This window comes from Brachyistius frenatus, unplaced genomic scaffold (genome assembly GCF_029030835.1).
Source record: "Brachyistius frenatus isolate BFR_SWC_R1_liver_20210118 unplaced genomic scaffold, ASM2903083v1 Contig_137, whole genome shotgun sequence".
In the NCBI taxonomy this organism is placed as follows: Eukaryota; Metazoa; Chordata; class Actinopteri; family Embiotocidae; genus Brachyistius; species Brachyistius frenatus.
The window spans coordinates 283164-298758 of NW_027210736.1; the positions used below are offsets into that span (position 1 = coordinate 283164).

General features: G+C 43.8%; 1 protein-coding gene and 1 long non-coding RNA gene across 16 annotated transcripts in view; one reads left to right on the forward strand and one right to left on the reverse strand.

The window, feature by feature from the left end:
* Positions 1 to 15595, reverse strand: part of LOC138630626 (uncharacterized) — a 203408-nt gene that overhangs the window by 136409 nt on the left and 51404 nt on the right. The window lies entirely within an intron of this gene.
* The window catches only part of syngap1b (synaptic Ras GTPase activating protein 1b), a 129111-nt gene that overhangs the window by 62420 nt on the left and 51096 nt on the right, over positions 1 to 15595 (forward strand). The window contains exon 1 of one of the 15 annotated variants that reach the window (XM_069715048.1): positions 4776 to 7140. The exons of the other annotated variants lie outside the window; for them this stretch is intronic. The gene's annotated coding sequence lies outside the window, so the exon portion shown is untranslated. Of the gene's footprint in view, positions 1 to 4775; positions 7141 to 15595 lie in introns of those variants that run through there. 15 annotated transcript variants of the gene reach the window in all.

A 15595-nucleotide genomic window follows, 5' to 3' on the forward strand; every position in this document is an offset into this window, starting at 1 on the left:
GGTCAGATTGCTGCCAAATTGATCAGGGCATCCCTGCCGGGCCAGAAAAAGATTAAAAGGGAATAAAAAAAAAAAATGGCTGTGTGCACATGGCAGCCCGTTCCACGCTGGCATAGTCCAGACTCCATTGCCGTCAGGCTTTGGCATCAGGCCCAGCAAGGTGGCGGTTTGCGCATGTATAGTCCTGTCCTCGTTGTTCCACCATCCATCATCCCGTCACAGAATACAAGACTTTTTTAGCGGCACTTGTTACAATGCAACAGCCGGCCCCCCAACCCGTCTTTCCATCTTCTCCTCCGGCTCTATGGGGGTCTGGTTGTCACAGTGTGCTTCCTGTTACGACTCTTGTGCTTCCTTCCTCTCCTGTCAGCCACAACCTCCCGTTATCTATCCATCTGACACATCGGAGGCCGACACGAGCCGCTGTCTGCTCGGCAGTGGTTCCACCGGAATTAGAGGCGATTCCACTCGGTCAAGTTTTGGACTGACAGCGAAGAGGTGGGGGATGTCTGGTCGACATGGCAGCGTGGGATCCAGTGATAGGACCTGTGATGAAGGCTCTGGTTCCCTGAGAGTTGGGCTCTGAGTTGTTAGAAGTTAACTAATGGCTCTTGAAAGAATACGTCTGTTATCACGACTATGATCTGAGGACGAATGTTTTTTCTTCTTGTAAAACAAAGTGTCTTTGCAGCCATTTGTTTTTCCTTCTCGTAATCAAATGAACAAAATAGCCTAGCAAGGAAAATCAAAACCAGGCTTTGGCATTGTGACTGTTATTAATGTGTTTTAACCAAGCGGCAACCAGCAGTGACGTCACCCGTTGGTTTGTGAATGTTATGAAGCCTCGTTTTCAGATTTTGTCGTTACCATTTTGCTAGTCCGGAGCAGGAAGTGACCATATTTGGACGAGCTGGGGGAGGAGCCAGAGGTGGATCTGACTGATCTGATTGGAAACCTGACGATACTACGTCCCGCCCACCAATAGTTGTAACCTGACTGCACCACAGGCCTGTCAATCAAACAGACACGCCCCCAAAAACAGGTCTTCTTGAATCTTCTTTTCTAATGAATGAGGGATTATTTTCAGATGGACCTCCAGAAAACTAAGAAGAAGGAGTGACTTTAGCTAACAACACCGAGATAACTGATGGACACATTTTATTCACTTTGGATTTGATGAGAGAAGTTGAATGGGAGTCTATGGAGCCGGAGGCTTTTTGGAGCCGACCTCTAGTGGCACTCGCTGGTATTGCAGCTTGAGGCATCAGCCTAATTTTTTCCAACAAAATGCACAAAACTCGGTTAGTGACCGAGATACAAAATACTGTGTTGAAATAAATTAACGAAATGTTTAGTTTCTTTGTTGGAGCTCACCGCAGTCATTTCATGAGTGATCATGACTTTGTTCAACGGCAGCAGAAAGCACAAAGGGCGAGAGAAATAACAAGATACTGCAGCAATCTCTCACCGAGACAAAATGACTGTCTCAATTATAATTTCTAATATTCCACTTTATGAAAGAACACACAGTTAAATTATTCTTTTACTGATTTTCACTGGTATAAATGGTTTCAGAAAAAATTGTCGGAATCCCAAAACCTTTGACTGTGCAGGCAGGGTGTCGACTCAAATCTATATCAGAGAATCGCATTAACAAGATATTAACCTCTGAATGCAGTCTTAATGTAAAACTTAATTAAATTTCAGGATGGAGTAGTGTAGAGTCAGATTCAGCATTTCTCACCATCATGGGTTTCCATTTTTATATTTTAACGATATCCACAGTGGTCCTTTATCGCTGATGCCTCCTGAGTAATAAAAACAATAATGGAGGGTTACACTGTATGGGGAGTGGGTTTAATTATTCTAATTTTGGCTCTAAATTCGACGATACCTGTGAGCCTCGGTTATCAATTGCTGAGGGCTAAAAGGTGCACAAATCGGAGCAGTAAAGTCTAAACGCTTTTTCATTGCAGAAATATGACACCTGGAAAGTTTTTTTTTAACTTTCGGACTCATTAAAGAAATAGTTGATGAACGTTTTGGGGAAAATACCGTCTCTGTGGCCTGGCCGTGTCCAAACATAGCGTCTGTAAGCCGTAATAAAAAAAAAACTAGCAGAAACGTCTTCACAATATTAATTTAGCTCAAATTTTTAACTGATTCCCCAAAAATCAGCAGCAGAAGATTTAAATAATAACATGTATTTTTTCACTACAATCATGCAAAAATTCAGAGTTGGTGCTCTTAAAGCAGTGCAGAAGGACAGGACACAATTAGGTGATGTAATTAAAACAGCACGGAATATATGAATTTGATGGATGATGTTTATTTTGTATTATCTGAAGGAGTTTTGCCGTTTCCTCATCACTCCACATTTCTGGTTAAAGCTTTAATAGAACTTTAAGTCACATGCTTCATGTCCATCATAATCAATCAGTCAAAGTCTGACTCATTGCAGTTTGTCACAACTTGTTTTTTTTTATTAATTTAAAAAAAACAGACTGATATATTAATCAATAAATATAGCAAAAAGAAGAAATACATTTTGCTTTTATGTCTTTAAACCACTTTTCACTTTGTTATTGAAAGTTTCTATGTAAATAAAGTTATTACTATCAACTGTTTAAGTGTAAAAATATCTTCGTAATAATTAAGCTGCTCCAATTTTTGCCTCGTTTTATTCTTTTTTTTTAAATTTTTTTAACTCAAATAAAAAATGTGCATGAAAACATTTGGATCCAAATGCACCTGAGTGACTTGAGTCTCATCGTTACGGTGAGGTTGCCTGGCAACCAGCAAAGAGGTCACCACTCCTGGCCTGTGAAATAGTCCTTTTTTTTTTTTTTTTTTACCACTGCTTTGTACGAATGGATTAAACAAACCAGATAATTCATTAATTAGAGCACTTTAGAGGTCCTGGTGGATTTGAAGCTCTCTCCGGTCTTTATTCAAAGCTATGACTTCTATTTATGAGTGAATAAATGTATTTCCGAGAGCTTGGAGCTTTTACTTTTTCACGCAGTCATTGTTCCGCCTCTGACTTTATATCAAAGGAGATATTTTCTTTCACGGCTGGTCATCATTTATACTGATGACTCACGACGCCTCAGTCGGTCAGCTCTCATTGTTTGTGTCAGGCTTTATTTTTCCCACAATTCTGTTCACAAAAGCGACTTGTGAGCTCTGCTCTTCATGCAGGATGTCCTTTCAGAGTTGTAAATTGCAGTTTGTTTCCGACTTGGTGCCCCGCAGTAATGCCTTCCACTTATGTTTCTCGCTGAAGAAGAACAGAGTTTCTACTCACAAAGGAAGAAAAGCATTAAGACCTGAACGTCAAACCTTTTTTTTCTGTGCAGCTACAAGCTTTTCGTTGTGTTCGCTGTGTCGTCACAGTGCGAGAACACGATATGATTCTCTTTGGGACAGCTTTTACTGCCTGACATGCTTACATATGGATTGTATGAATTTTCTGCGTGTAATGGGGCTGTTTAAGCTTCCAGATTTGGTGTTTTTTTTGGTGTTTTTTTTAAGCAGATGGCCTGTATAGCAAAGGGGTAAAAAAAAAAAAAAAAGACGAGAGAAAGGCTGCAGAGGAGAACAGAAGAAGAAGCGACAGATGAAGAGGAGAGGACAGGGAACAGGCGGAGGAGAGGGAAAGATTACTACCGTGGTACATCAGGCTTAGCTTCACATCCTTAATGGTAACCATGGAAATAATTATAGAGCAGACAGACAAGACTGTGTTGGAGAGCTACAGAGAAACAGGAGGGAGGAAAGACAACAGGGGAGGAAGGAATCTATGGGGGAGGCGGGAGGGGGTGAAGTAGCGCATATGTTCGCTGGAATCCCTAAAAATCCCGAAGTCTCTGTTGAGGAGCGGAAAGTCTTCAGAGCTCAGGAAGAGATGGAGGTTAAACCCACGTAAAGTCTCGCTTCCAGCAGAATACCGTACGACATCTTCATTTTCTGATATGAAACTAAACACATAAAAGAAAAAAAAAAAGAAAAGCATGAATGAAGATACATCCAACCACTCGTGTTGAGGTCATGTTATTTGTATGCCTCCGGTGCGGCGAGTCCAAACGACAACATGAACAGTGACGTTTTTTTAAAGAAGAAAGAAAAAAAAAAAAAAAAAGTTGCTTCAAACCGCACGGTTGTCATGGAAACAGATCTAAGATACGCTTTTTTTTTTGCTTTTTTTGTTTACCCCTGTGGAAGTGCTGATTACTTGTCGTCGCGGACAGCCCCCACAGTCAACGGCGATGTCGTTATAAAGAAATAAATATTTAAAAAAAATTAAAAGTACTTGATGCCGTCGTACGAAGTCAGACTCACCGAGAAGCAGCGGATTTAAATATGCTCTTATGAAATCATTTTCTAGTTGTGATGGGTCATGATGTGGAACAACGTGTGCACAGGCAGGTGGTACGGACGACGTATAATAACATGCTTCCTACACAGTAGCCCGCCCCCAGCCCCCCACAGCTCTGAACATGGCACTGTGTTGTGTTGTGTTGTGTTGTGTTGTGTTGTGTTGTGTTGTGTTGTGTTGTGTTGTGTTGTTTGTTTGTTTGTGTGTTTGTGTGTGAGAGCAGAAGGAAAGAGGTAAACACATGAGAGGCTATTAGAGGAGAAAAGAGGAAGAAGAGGATAAAAAAAAAAAAAAAAAGGAAAGAAAAAAGTGATGAAGGCTTAAAATCACTTGAGGTCCCAGCAGGGATCCTTCCAGCCCCACCCCTTCTAAACATCCCTCTCTCTCCTCTCTCTCCTCTCTCCCTCCTCTCTCTGCTGCTGGAAACGCACGGAGAGAGGCAGGCAGAGGGAGAGATTGAAGCGCAGGGCATCGGTGCACTGCTGCTGCTTCCCTCCCCGAACTGCACTGCTGTCCACCTGTGCAGGATGATCTGCAGACAGGAGACTCTGCATCCATCCATCCATCGCTCGCCAGGCGGATTATATACTTGAGGATGAACTGCCGTTTGGTGGGAAGGAGGACGAGGGACTAAGTTACCATCACCGCCTCATATTTCTTTTTTTCTTCTTCTTCTTCTTCTTCTTCCGTGTGCTGCCTTGTCAGCTGCTGGCACGCGTTCAGTTTGTAGGCATTGCAGTCTTTAAGACTACTTTTTCCCTCTCCCTCTGGTTTTTTTTTTTTTTTTTTTTTTTTTTTTTTTGTGGTGTTGGTCCACATTTCTCTGCCTGCATTGGAAATTAAAGCTTCCGTTTTATAATTCTTTTCCGCTGGCTGCTCGCTGGGCTGACGTTGGAGCGGTCCGATCAGGAGAGAGGGGGGGTGGAGGGGGGAAGCGCAGCAGACAGCAGAGCGAAGTGCGTTTGCTCAGCCTGTCCACTGGCGCACATACAGAAAGGCGCACCGCTCCTCCGCGCACACAGGGGCTCCGGCACGCACGTGCACACAAACACACACACGGCTGCACCTCCAGACATGCATCTGTTCTCCCTCTTCTAGCTTTTGATCGCAGTTAAAACTCCGGAGCAGAAAAAAAAAAAAAAACGCGTTCACTCTCACCCCGAAACCCATCCTTTTTGCAAAAGTTGATTTTTTAAAAAATTAATTAAAAAAAAAAAAAAAAAAAAATTTTTTTACATGCACCAGGCGGACACCCACTAAAAAGGAGAGCAGCGCAGAAACATTCCCCGTCTAAAAAGATGAGAGAAATTGGCCTCAGCGGATCTCCCGTCGGTCACCGGAATCGCGAGTGCAGGGTCGGGGAGGAGGGCACCGGGGAGAGGGGACAGGTAGAGGCCGGGGAGGAGGAGCTCTCGTCCGGACTGCCCGCCGCGGAACAGCCGCTGCTGCCGGTGCTCGAGAAGCAGGCTGCTGCTGCCGGGGGGAGGCGGGGGGAGGATGAACGGTGCCTCAGTGTGAAGTCATAACACTCAGCTGACTTTGGGAGTGTTTTTTTTATTTATTTATTTACTTATTTTTGTTCCTGTCCTCTCACTAACTAGTCTGGAGATGCGAGATAACGAACAGTGGCCTACTTAATAATCGTCACCGGGCTCTCTTATCAGTGTGGCACTTCTGGGTCACCTTAAAGGTAAATTCAGCACTTTTTTGGGGGGTGGGGGTGGGAGGGAAAGTGTGAAGGCCTGCAGTTGCAGATTTACCTGTGCAGGAATCTTTTGAAAGGACATCCTCCCGCCAACACAACATTTTCTTAAACATTTTTTTGCTCAATAATCTAACGTGTTTGTAGTTAATAAGTCAGATTTCCCCAGGAGAGAAATCCCCAATAATACTCCTCTAATCTTTCTATAGGGACGTGTAGTGTGTCTGTGATGCTGAGTAGACTTTTATGATCACCTTATTGCACTTGATGGTATTTTGTAATCTCCTAAATATTGCAAGGCTATAATATCTCTTTAGAATATAACATAGAATTTATAGTTTTCTGTGATATTTGTATAGCACTGTACTTCTTAATATAAGTCTTTTTTTAATTTACTTTCTGGGATATATCCAGATACCTTGGAAGAGCCCTGCTTTCAGGTGCTATCACTTATTCATATACCTATTTGTCTATGAAATATTTAAAGGTCGTAAATCAACCTTCATCCACTTGCAACATGGAAGTGTTGTTTTTTTTTTTGCAGTACCGGGCTTTTGCAATGGAATTAATTCACTGACTTTGCTTTAGTTTGAGTCGTCTTGATGCCATTTTTTATTTGATCTTTTCTCGGCTGACCTTTTTTTCGAGCAATACTTTTCTGTCTGGAACTTGAACACGGCCTTATAGGAAGCCAGTCAGCTGCTCATCAGACGGCCAGACAGACGCACGTTTTTGTCGTAAACAGTCGTTGGCAGGTGCTGTTTATTTGTATTTTTTTTGCAGTTACACCAACACGCCGAGTTATTTATAGACGTTGATATCACTGTGTGCTTTTTGGACTATCGGTTCAGAACAAAAGTGTCGATGCGTGAGGGGATGTAACGCGATCTGAGGAGCTGCAGCAGTTTCCAATAAAGACTCAGTGGATATAACAGGCCGGAGTCAGTGAACGCATCATCTGACTGTGTGTGTGGGGGGGTTACGACCTGTAAACCTGGAAGCGCAGAGACGCTGTCTCCTGAAGTTTGGACACAAAGCACAAGAGCCCCACCTGAACTAGGTAGGACATCTGTTTATTTCACTTTTGTTGCAATAAAATCCACAAAAATGCAATTTATTGTGTCATTTAATGCAGGAAAACGTCTTGTTTTCGAAGCCCCAGTCAAACAAATTGTACAGTTGTTATTCCTCATAACAGAAGTGCTTCTTTTTCTGAGTCAGTGTTTCCAATTTTGGGATCTCTTCTTCAAAAATGACTTTGAAATAAGACATTTGTTCTGCAAGTTTAGGAGTGAAAACTCTCATGTGACTCAATCTATGCTTGGAAACGTATTTATGTTCCTCATTTGATGCCAAAGAGCTCTGCTGATATTTCTGAAGGTTAGAACTAAACTCAAAGCCGAGCAAACACCTCGTCAGGTGAGCGAGCAAATGTGCAGCGGCTCGGCGGTGTCCTCGTGTTGCACTGTGGGTAAAAATGACTGTTAATAATGCTGCATGACAAGCCGCTCTGCCTGCTAAATCACATCAGACTGTACGCTCTTCCCTTTCGCTCTGGAAATCAAATATTTCCCTCCCCCCAAAAAATAAAAAAATCACATGCTCAATTCCAAAATTAGACCTTTTTCATTTTCTTTGTGTGAAAGCTGCAGTCGATGTGTTTGCAGAGAGAGAAACTCGCTCGCCCCTCCCTCCGCTTCCACACCGAGGCGAAGAGCGATCGGCAGGCGGCTGATTGATTGACAGCTTCTAAATGAAGCTCGAAAAGTTTGACCTCACGTTCCCCAAAACACGGCACGACCCATGTTATTGAGGCTCGATGTTACTTTTCTCATTTTTCTCAACTTATACAAATCTACCAAAGATAAGCAGAGCACCAAACTGCAGCATCAGAAACAAGCAATGGCAGAAAAGTAACTCTTTTATTTGGGGATTGTGAAAATTCAAAAAGCCCTTTTTTTTTTGCCAGGCGGATCAGCTCTGAGAGTACAAAGGATTGTCCAGCATCCTGGTTCGCTGCCAGCTTGGCTCAAACTGCTCATGTAGAGCAGAGAAACTTGTGATCGGCAGTCAAAATGTGTCGCGGTCGGACTGTTGGCTGCTGCTTCTTTCCCTCTTTTACAGTAACTCGTCCTGGAAAAGTCCCATCATGGAGACGTTGGTTGTCTAATTTCAGCTGTTGTGTAACAGTCGCAAATTCCTGGAGCTTATATTTCCCACAATGCAGTTTGGTAGCCTCTTTAATGGTGCGTCGTTCAGAACATGTCGTTTGCTCAGGTTACTAAAAAAACGAATGTTTCACGCACACGATAAACGTACCGATGGATTCTGTCCGACAACAGTTTAGTGGCACGTTTGTGTTGACGTGTACAACTTGTGTTTGTAAAAACGCGGTGATAGGTGCTGATCCAGTTTCCCGTCACCCGTTGGTTTGTGAACGTTATGAAGCCTCCAGTTCAGATTCTGTCCGTCACCATCTTTGCTAGTTCGGAGCAGGAAGTGACCATATTTGGACGAGCTGGGGGAGGAGCCAGCGGTGGATCTGACCGATCTGATAGGAAACCTGACGATACTACGTCCCGCCCACCGATAGCTGTAACCTGACTGCACCACAGGCCTGTCAATCAAACAGACACGCCCCCAAAAACAGGTCTTCTTGAATCTTCTTTTCTAATGAATGAGGGATTATTTTCAGATGGACCTCCAGAAAACTAAGAAGAAGGAGTGACTTTAGCTAACAACACCGAGATAACTGATGGACACATTTTATTCACTTTGGATTTGATGAGAGAAGTTGAATGGGAGTCTATGGAGCCGGAGGCTTTTTGGAGCCGACCTCTAGTGGCACTCGCTGGTATTGCAGCTGGAGACACTTCCGTATAATTTTTCAAACCTGGAAACTCAGTGAGTTGGCTCCAACTTCTCCCATAAAATACAAAGTCAGCTCATTTTTCCACGAGTCGTGTTTTATATGGTGTCATTCGCTTAAGTCTCTCCTTCTCATTCATTTTCTGCCGGTCTGTCTGAAAATAATCGCCATTATTAATCAGATGTTAGGCCTCAAAGAGTGGTATGTTTGGGGGCGTGTCTGCTTGATTGACAGGCCTGTGGTGCAGTCAGGTTTCCGCTACAGGGGGGCGGGGCGTAGTGTCAGAGCCACCGCTCGCTCCTCCCCGGCTCGACCAAATATGGTCACTACAGGCTCTGAAACAGCAAAGTGCTGAACTCGATGCTTTAGAAACACAAACCAGCAGGTGACATCACAGTTGGTGAGTCACGGACTTCGATAGAGAGGTCAAGGTTTACCGAGAAATGCTGCTGCTGCTTTATGAGGGATTGAAACCTCACCTTACCAGCTCCGTGTTTCTCAATAGCCGCATTTGTCTCTCTTGGATTTGAGCTTCTAAGAAAACGCTGCACGGCTTCGTCGGCGACCGAGAGTCATCCGGATTCGCGTTTTCTGAAGAACCTAAAAAAAAACAAAAAAAACACATTGCACCGTACATTAAGATTATGTAATGAGAATCCCACATGCAGCTGCTGTATACATCCCACTTTAAAACACAGGAGAGACTGCCTTTTTTCTTCTTTTTTTTTTTTTGCATTTGTAGTTTGTAGTCACAGTTCACGGATCAAAAGCAAACAGGGAGCCAACCAGCGCTCCATCATCACAAAGGCAAACACACAAAAAAGCCCTGAGCGTTTCAGCGCTATTAAGACACCCACTCCCTCTCCAGCCTCCATCTCTGCCTCTCTTCTGCTCTTTCTCTCTCCATCCTCTTCCTCACTGCAACTCCCAGCCCCCCTCCCTCCCCCTCCTCCCCCCTCAGTGCATACCGCCCCCCCCCCCAGATGTATTTTCCTCCATTTCACTCCCCTTTCTTTTCCTCTCTCTCTTTATTTTCTTCTTCTTTGTCATCCTGTCTTCATTTCCATACAGTCTTGCTCTCGCTCGCTGTCCCTGCTACTCCTACACGAACACTTACCACCACCACCACCACCACCACCACCACCCACCCACACACACACACTGTTTCTTTTCCTTTTTTTACATTTTTTTAACCAACCTCTTACTCGTGTGTCTACATCCCTCCCTCCCACTCTTTTAACTCCGTCTCTCTCTCGGTTCTCTCGGAGGGTCTGAGCTGGAAGCGATTGCCACCCACACGTTCTCCTCTTCAGCTTCTCAGCTCAACATCAGATTTACATTCACAATGAACAGGACCGAGCATTTTTCACACGTTAGCCTAGCACGGCGGCTAACATGTGAACACATGAGCTGGTTGGTGTCCACCCCCTCCCCCCACCCCCCGCCCTACACACGTGAACAAAACACGCATGTGCGTGTTGTGCAGTATGTGAGATTCTACTGTCTTTGTATGCACATTAATATCATCTATTTTATTACATTTTATGGAAGTTAATGGAAAAAAATGATAGAGATTAATCGATATACAGAATAACAGTTGCCTGCTTGCTGTAACACTTCTAGGTCTGTACTTTCAGGCCAGTGTTAGAGGAGTAGTTCCACATGTTGGTAAAGAAAGATGAGATCAATAGCAGTAGTGTGTGGAGGCTGAGAAACAGTTGGTCCGACTGTCCAAACAGGAAATATATTCCTCTGAATCTCATTAACACGGTGTAATTTGTACTCGGAGAGAAATGCAAAAATGGCAATTCGTGGTTTTAAAGTGAGTTACTGTGCTGTAACTTTACTGTACAGCATCAGCTGCTGTTTAACTTCAGTAGGGTTGGGTATCGTAAATAAAGTTTTAATACCCGTACTGGTACCGATAGGGTGGAGGTGGGTTAACACGGGCGGGAAGCTGTGCAGTTTGACCCACTCTTAAAAAAATACATGATCAAAATGATAAATGTAAATGATCAGATGTCACGAGCTCACTCTATCGTGAACAGCAAGTAGACATTTGAGGCATTTATCCATTCATGTCATTTTGTGTCGTAACCAAGTGGCAACCAACCCCGTTGGTTTGTGAACGTTATGAAGCCTCGAGTTCCATTTTCGGTCGTCACCATCTTTGCTGGTTTGGAGCAGTTTGGAGCAGGAAGTGACCATATTTGGACGAGCTGGGGGAGGAGCCAGTGGTGGATCTGACTGATCTGATTGGAAACCTGACGATACTACATCCCGCCCATCGATAGTTGTAACCTGACTGCACCACAGGTCTGTCAATCAAACAGACACGCCCCCAAAAACAGGTCTTCTTGAATCTTCTTTTCTAATGAATGAGGGATTATTTTCAGATGGACCTCCAGAAAACTAATAAGAAGGAGTGACTTTAGCTAACAACACCGAGAGAACTGATGGACACATTTTATTCACTTTGGATTTGATGAGAGAAGTTGAATGGGAGTCTATGGAGCCGGAGGCTTTTTGGAGCCGACCTCTAGTGGCACTCGCTGGTATTGCAGCTGAAGACACTTCTGGATCGATCTCATTTTTCAGACCCGGAAGCTACGAACACTTTTATATACATTCAATGGTCATAACTGACAGATGTAGAGTAATTATATGACAGGGATTGTGAACAGGTAATCATGTACACGTCGTAGACACCACAACTGTATCTTTTTGAATTTTTGAAGGCGTGATATGGCGGCAAATTTCACACTCAAATAAAATGGCAGATAATAAACAATGTGCGTGTCTGAGTCGGGTTAATTCCACAAGATTTGGCAAGACATTTTTCATAACGTATTAAATTCTTAATGAGCATGACCCCGCCTGAGTAACGCTGCAACACAGCGATAGTAAGAAATGAGCAACTCGAATGATGTTATTTCAGCACACGGATGATTTATTAAGCAGCTAAATAAAAGAGACAGGCACGTCGAACTCCATCGTGACCCCAGACAGACGGAATCACAACCTCCGATGACACCGCGATGCCTCAGCACCGACGGCCTTTTTTAAAATTTTAAAATTTTCATTATCCACGGCTGCTTTTTCAGGCCTTTACATCATCTCCAAACAAATACTGCAGTTATACAACAGCATCTTTTAACAATAGGTGCAGCAAACAGTTCTCCAGATGTCTTCACACTTTCCATTTTCAACTCTGCTCATCATCAAAGTCGTTAGCGCGTTGTGTTGGTCATCAGCTGCGATCGCAGGAACTAATGAAGCTTTTAAATGATTTACTGTGATCTGTCGAGCTGCTGCTACACACAGTCCCTTCGCTCATAGTGTATCGATTAATGTGTGTGTGTGTGTGTGTGTGTGTGTGTGTGTGTGTGTGTGTGTGTGTGTGTGTGTGTGTGTGTGTGTGTGTGTGTGTGTGTGTGTGTGTGTGTGTGTGTGTGAGCCCAAAGTGTCCAAACACTCTCCGCTCTGAGTTTTTTTCTGTGTAGTACTGTACTGTACGTCTGAAACTAAAATGTTAGGTACTTCAGGATGGGAGGGGAATAAAAAAAGAAAAAGAAAATCCCAGCGTTGCCATGGAAACGGAACACGGAGCCGAGGTTGGGATCAGAAAGAGAGTGAGGGAGAAATGGATTTAAATGGACATATCAAGACTTTTCTTTTTTTTTCAGACCGATAGCTTTTGTTAAGACTCAAAAAAAAAAAAAAAAAAAAAAGCTTAATGGCTTCAATTAATATGAGATGAGACTGCACGGGGTCAGATGAGACAGAAAATCACAGCGACCAAGCCGGGCCACGTCTTTTTGATCCGGCAGCTGAACCCCACCCATCCTCACATCCCTCCACGGTATTTGCATAAAGACTGCGGATCGGATGATTTAATACGCCGATTCTGAATGACTCTTTTTTTGCCGCCTACATTTCTCCACTCAGTGCATGTTAAGTGTAAAGAAAGGGGCAGTTACGGTGTATTATGTTTGAAAAGGGAATATTTGGTCTGCATTCAAGTTGAAGAGTGCAATTTTCCCCCCCCAAAAAAGAGAAATGTGCTATGGGCACCTACTCAATGCAGCGTGTGGAGTAAACCCAGAGGCGTTTTAAGGATATAGGAGGCGTGCGAGTGTGTAATTTCTGCTATTTCGGTTATATTGCAAGATAGCTGCTTGTGACTACCTAATAAGGGCATAAAGTGACAATATGAGACTGAATTCAAATTCTGCTGCTGTATTTGGACTGTCATCGCCCCATTTGACAAAGTGCATTCTTTAAAAGCACAAAACCTCATCGCTCAAACAATTTAAACTGTTTTAAAACACCGAGTTCTTTGTGCCGACACAGCTGTTTCTGTCATCTGCATTCATTTTTGATCCAAAACCGAGCGTACAGGCATATCTCATTTTCATGTTATTTTTTTTTGCATTGACAAGATGGTGACCCGGCAGCATTTCTGGCAGTTAATAGACTGTATATAAAACTGGATGCAGTTTTTGGGTCTGAAGGTTCCACAACGCAGAAGTACCTTAAAGTGCAATACCACTGAGGGCCACCAGAGGCTGGCTCCAATAGACTCCCATTCAGAAAGTTTCAACATCTCTCACAAAAGTCTATACATTTTTCCAACAAGTCATTAGGTATAGGTGGGCGGGGCATAGCGTCTTTAAGTTCTCAGTCAGATTCACCACTGGCTCCTCCCCCAGCTCATCCAAATATGGTCACTTCTGGCTCAAAAAAAAAAAAAAAAAAGTTGCCGATGGTCGAAATGCCAGACTGGAGGATTCAAAACAGCAAACTGGATGACGTCAGTGTGTGGCCACTCGGTGGCAGCAGAGTAATCTTCTCAAAAAGGCCTTTTTTTTTTCACTCACAAAACCTACAAATTAAATATCTTTTTTGGTGAAATATTCAGAGTAAGAGAACTTCTTGTTGAAAAAGCTACCAGCGATCCTATAAAGAAGAAATTTGGGGATTTTTGTTTTTTTAGAACCATAACTGGAAAGTACAGGTTGCTGTGGGTGCTGCAAAACTCCCTGTAGGCGTTGCGGGTTTTTCACATAAGATGGTAAAATTACCTTGAAAATATGAATAAAGAATACACTTAGTGTATCTGAGATTCTTTCCACAGCCACGTTTCGTTTGGTGGGAACAACCAGAGTGTTACACAAAAAACATCCATTATTCCTGATGTGAATATCGAATCTGATGTCTCATATATGTATTGAGCGCTCTCCTCTGTAGAGTCCTCCCACCCCGTCGCTTTCGGCTGAACATTTGCTCAATGTTGAACTCGCGTACACCATCTCTGTCTCAGGTTTGTCCATCGTCACACTGCAGCAACAGATGGATCGGCGGCGGCGGTCGCTCGGCTCCTAATCTAAATGTCGCAGTAAACGGTGTTTTCGAGAGCTGCCGTGGTCGCCTGCGGCCATTAGTGCAGGATGCATGGCTGCATGCGAGAAGGAGCCCCCCCACCCCCACCCCCCACCCCTCCCCTCTCCCCTCCGAGAGGCTTTTAAACTGCACTCATGATTTATAGACTGTATACAGTAAGTCAACGCTAATCTGCCCTCTGTGGCCAATTCCACATATTACAAGAAGGAGATTAGTACATTCAGGTGGCTTTCTTGGTGTGTGTGTGTGTGTGTGTGTGTGTGTGTGTGTGTGTGTGTGTGTGTGTGTGTGTGTGTGTGTGTGTGTGTGTGTGTGTGTGTGTGTGTGTGTGTGTGTGTGTGTGTGTGTGTGTGCTGGAGATGTTTCTGGAGGTCAAACTGCATTTGAATCCTGACACTTCTTCTGAGTCTCGTCGGCGGTAGAAAGTAAACGCTTACATGAAACCTGAATGTGAACTTATCACCTGCTTTGACACACGACTCTGGCTCCTTCTTCCTCCTCATTATTGCTGATGTTTTTCTACGATTATGAAATATATTTCTCACACTGCAGTCCGCTGCAGCCTTTTTTGTTTGCTGATCACCTGTGATACGGACGCGTCGTATCCTATTGGGAGATGAAGTGGCAGCCCTCCGCAGAGCGTGACAGCTCCGCCGGCTGAAGCGCCGAAGGCACCGGACGGCGGAGGGAAGCCGTGCAGCTACCTGCCGCACAAGCAGTTTGGCGTTTTGCTAACGTTCAGCCGAGAGTTCGGAGCAGCGAAGAGAAACCAGGGAGTCTTTTCTGGGTCACTCTGTCCTCTCGCTTTGTTGTTGGTGGATTTTGTTTTTTTACGACCGGGTTTGTAAGTTTGTTATTTGCACAACGAGACGGCAAAAAAAAAAAAAAAAAAAAAAATGCAATAATTCCAATGACAAAGGGAGACTTTTTCAGATGATGATTCATTTCCGTGACATTTTGGTGGGCACGCAACACATCAACTGTTCAACATGGAAACAGTGGGTGTTTTCCATAGTGCAGACTTGTGGTGTAACATGACAGCTGCAACAAACAGACACAGACTTCATCGCAACGTGCATCGAAAGCGTCTCCGCTGGTTTCAGGTGTCGTTTTCCGATCCAGCGCTTACATTTTTTTAAATAGTAAATATCCCGACACCCGTATGAGCACCGGTGGGTGTGTTGGTTTTAACTAGAGGGGCGGTCGGTGAGCGTTGTTGGTGCGACTGACCATCAAAAGTAAC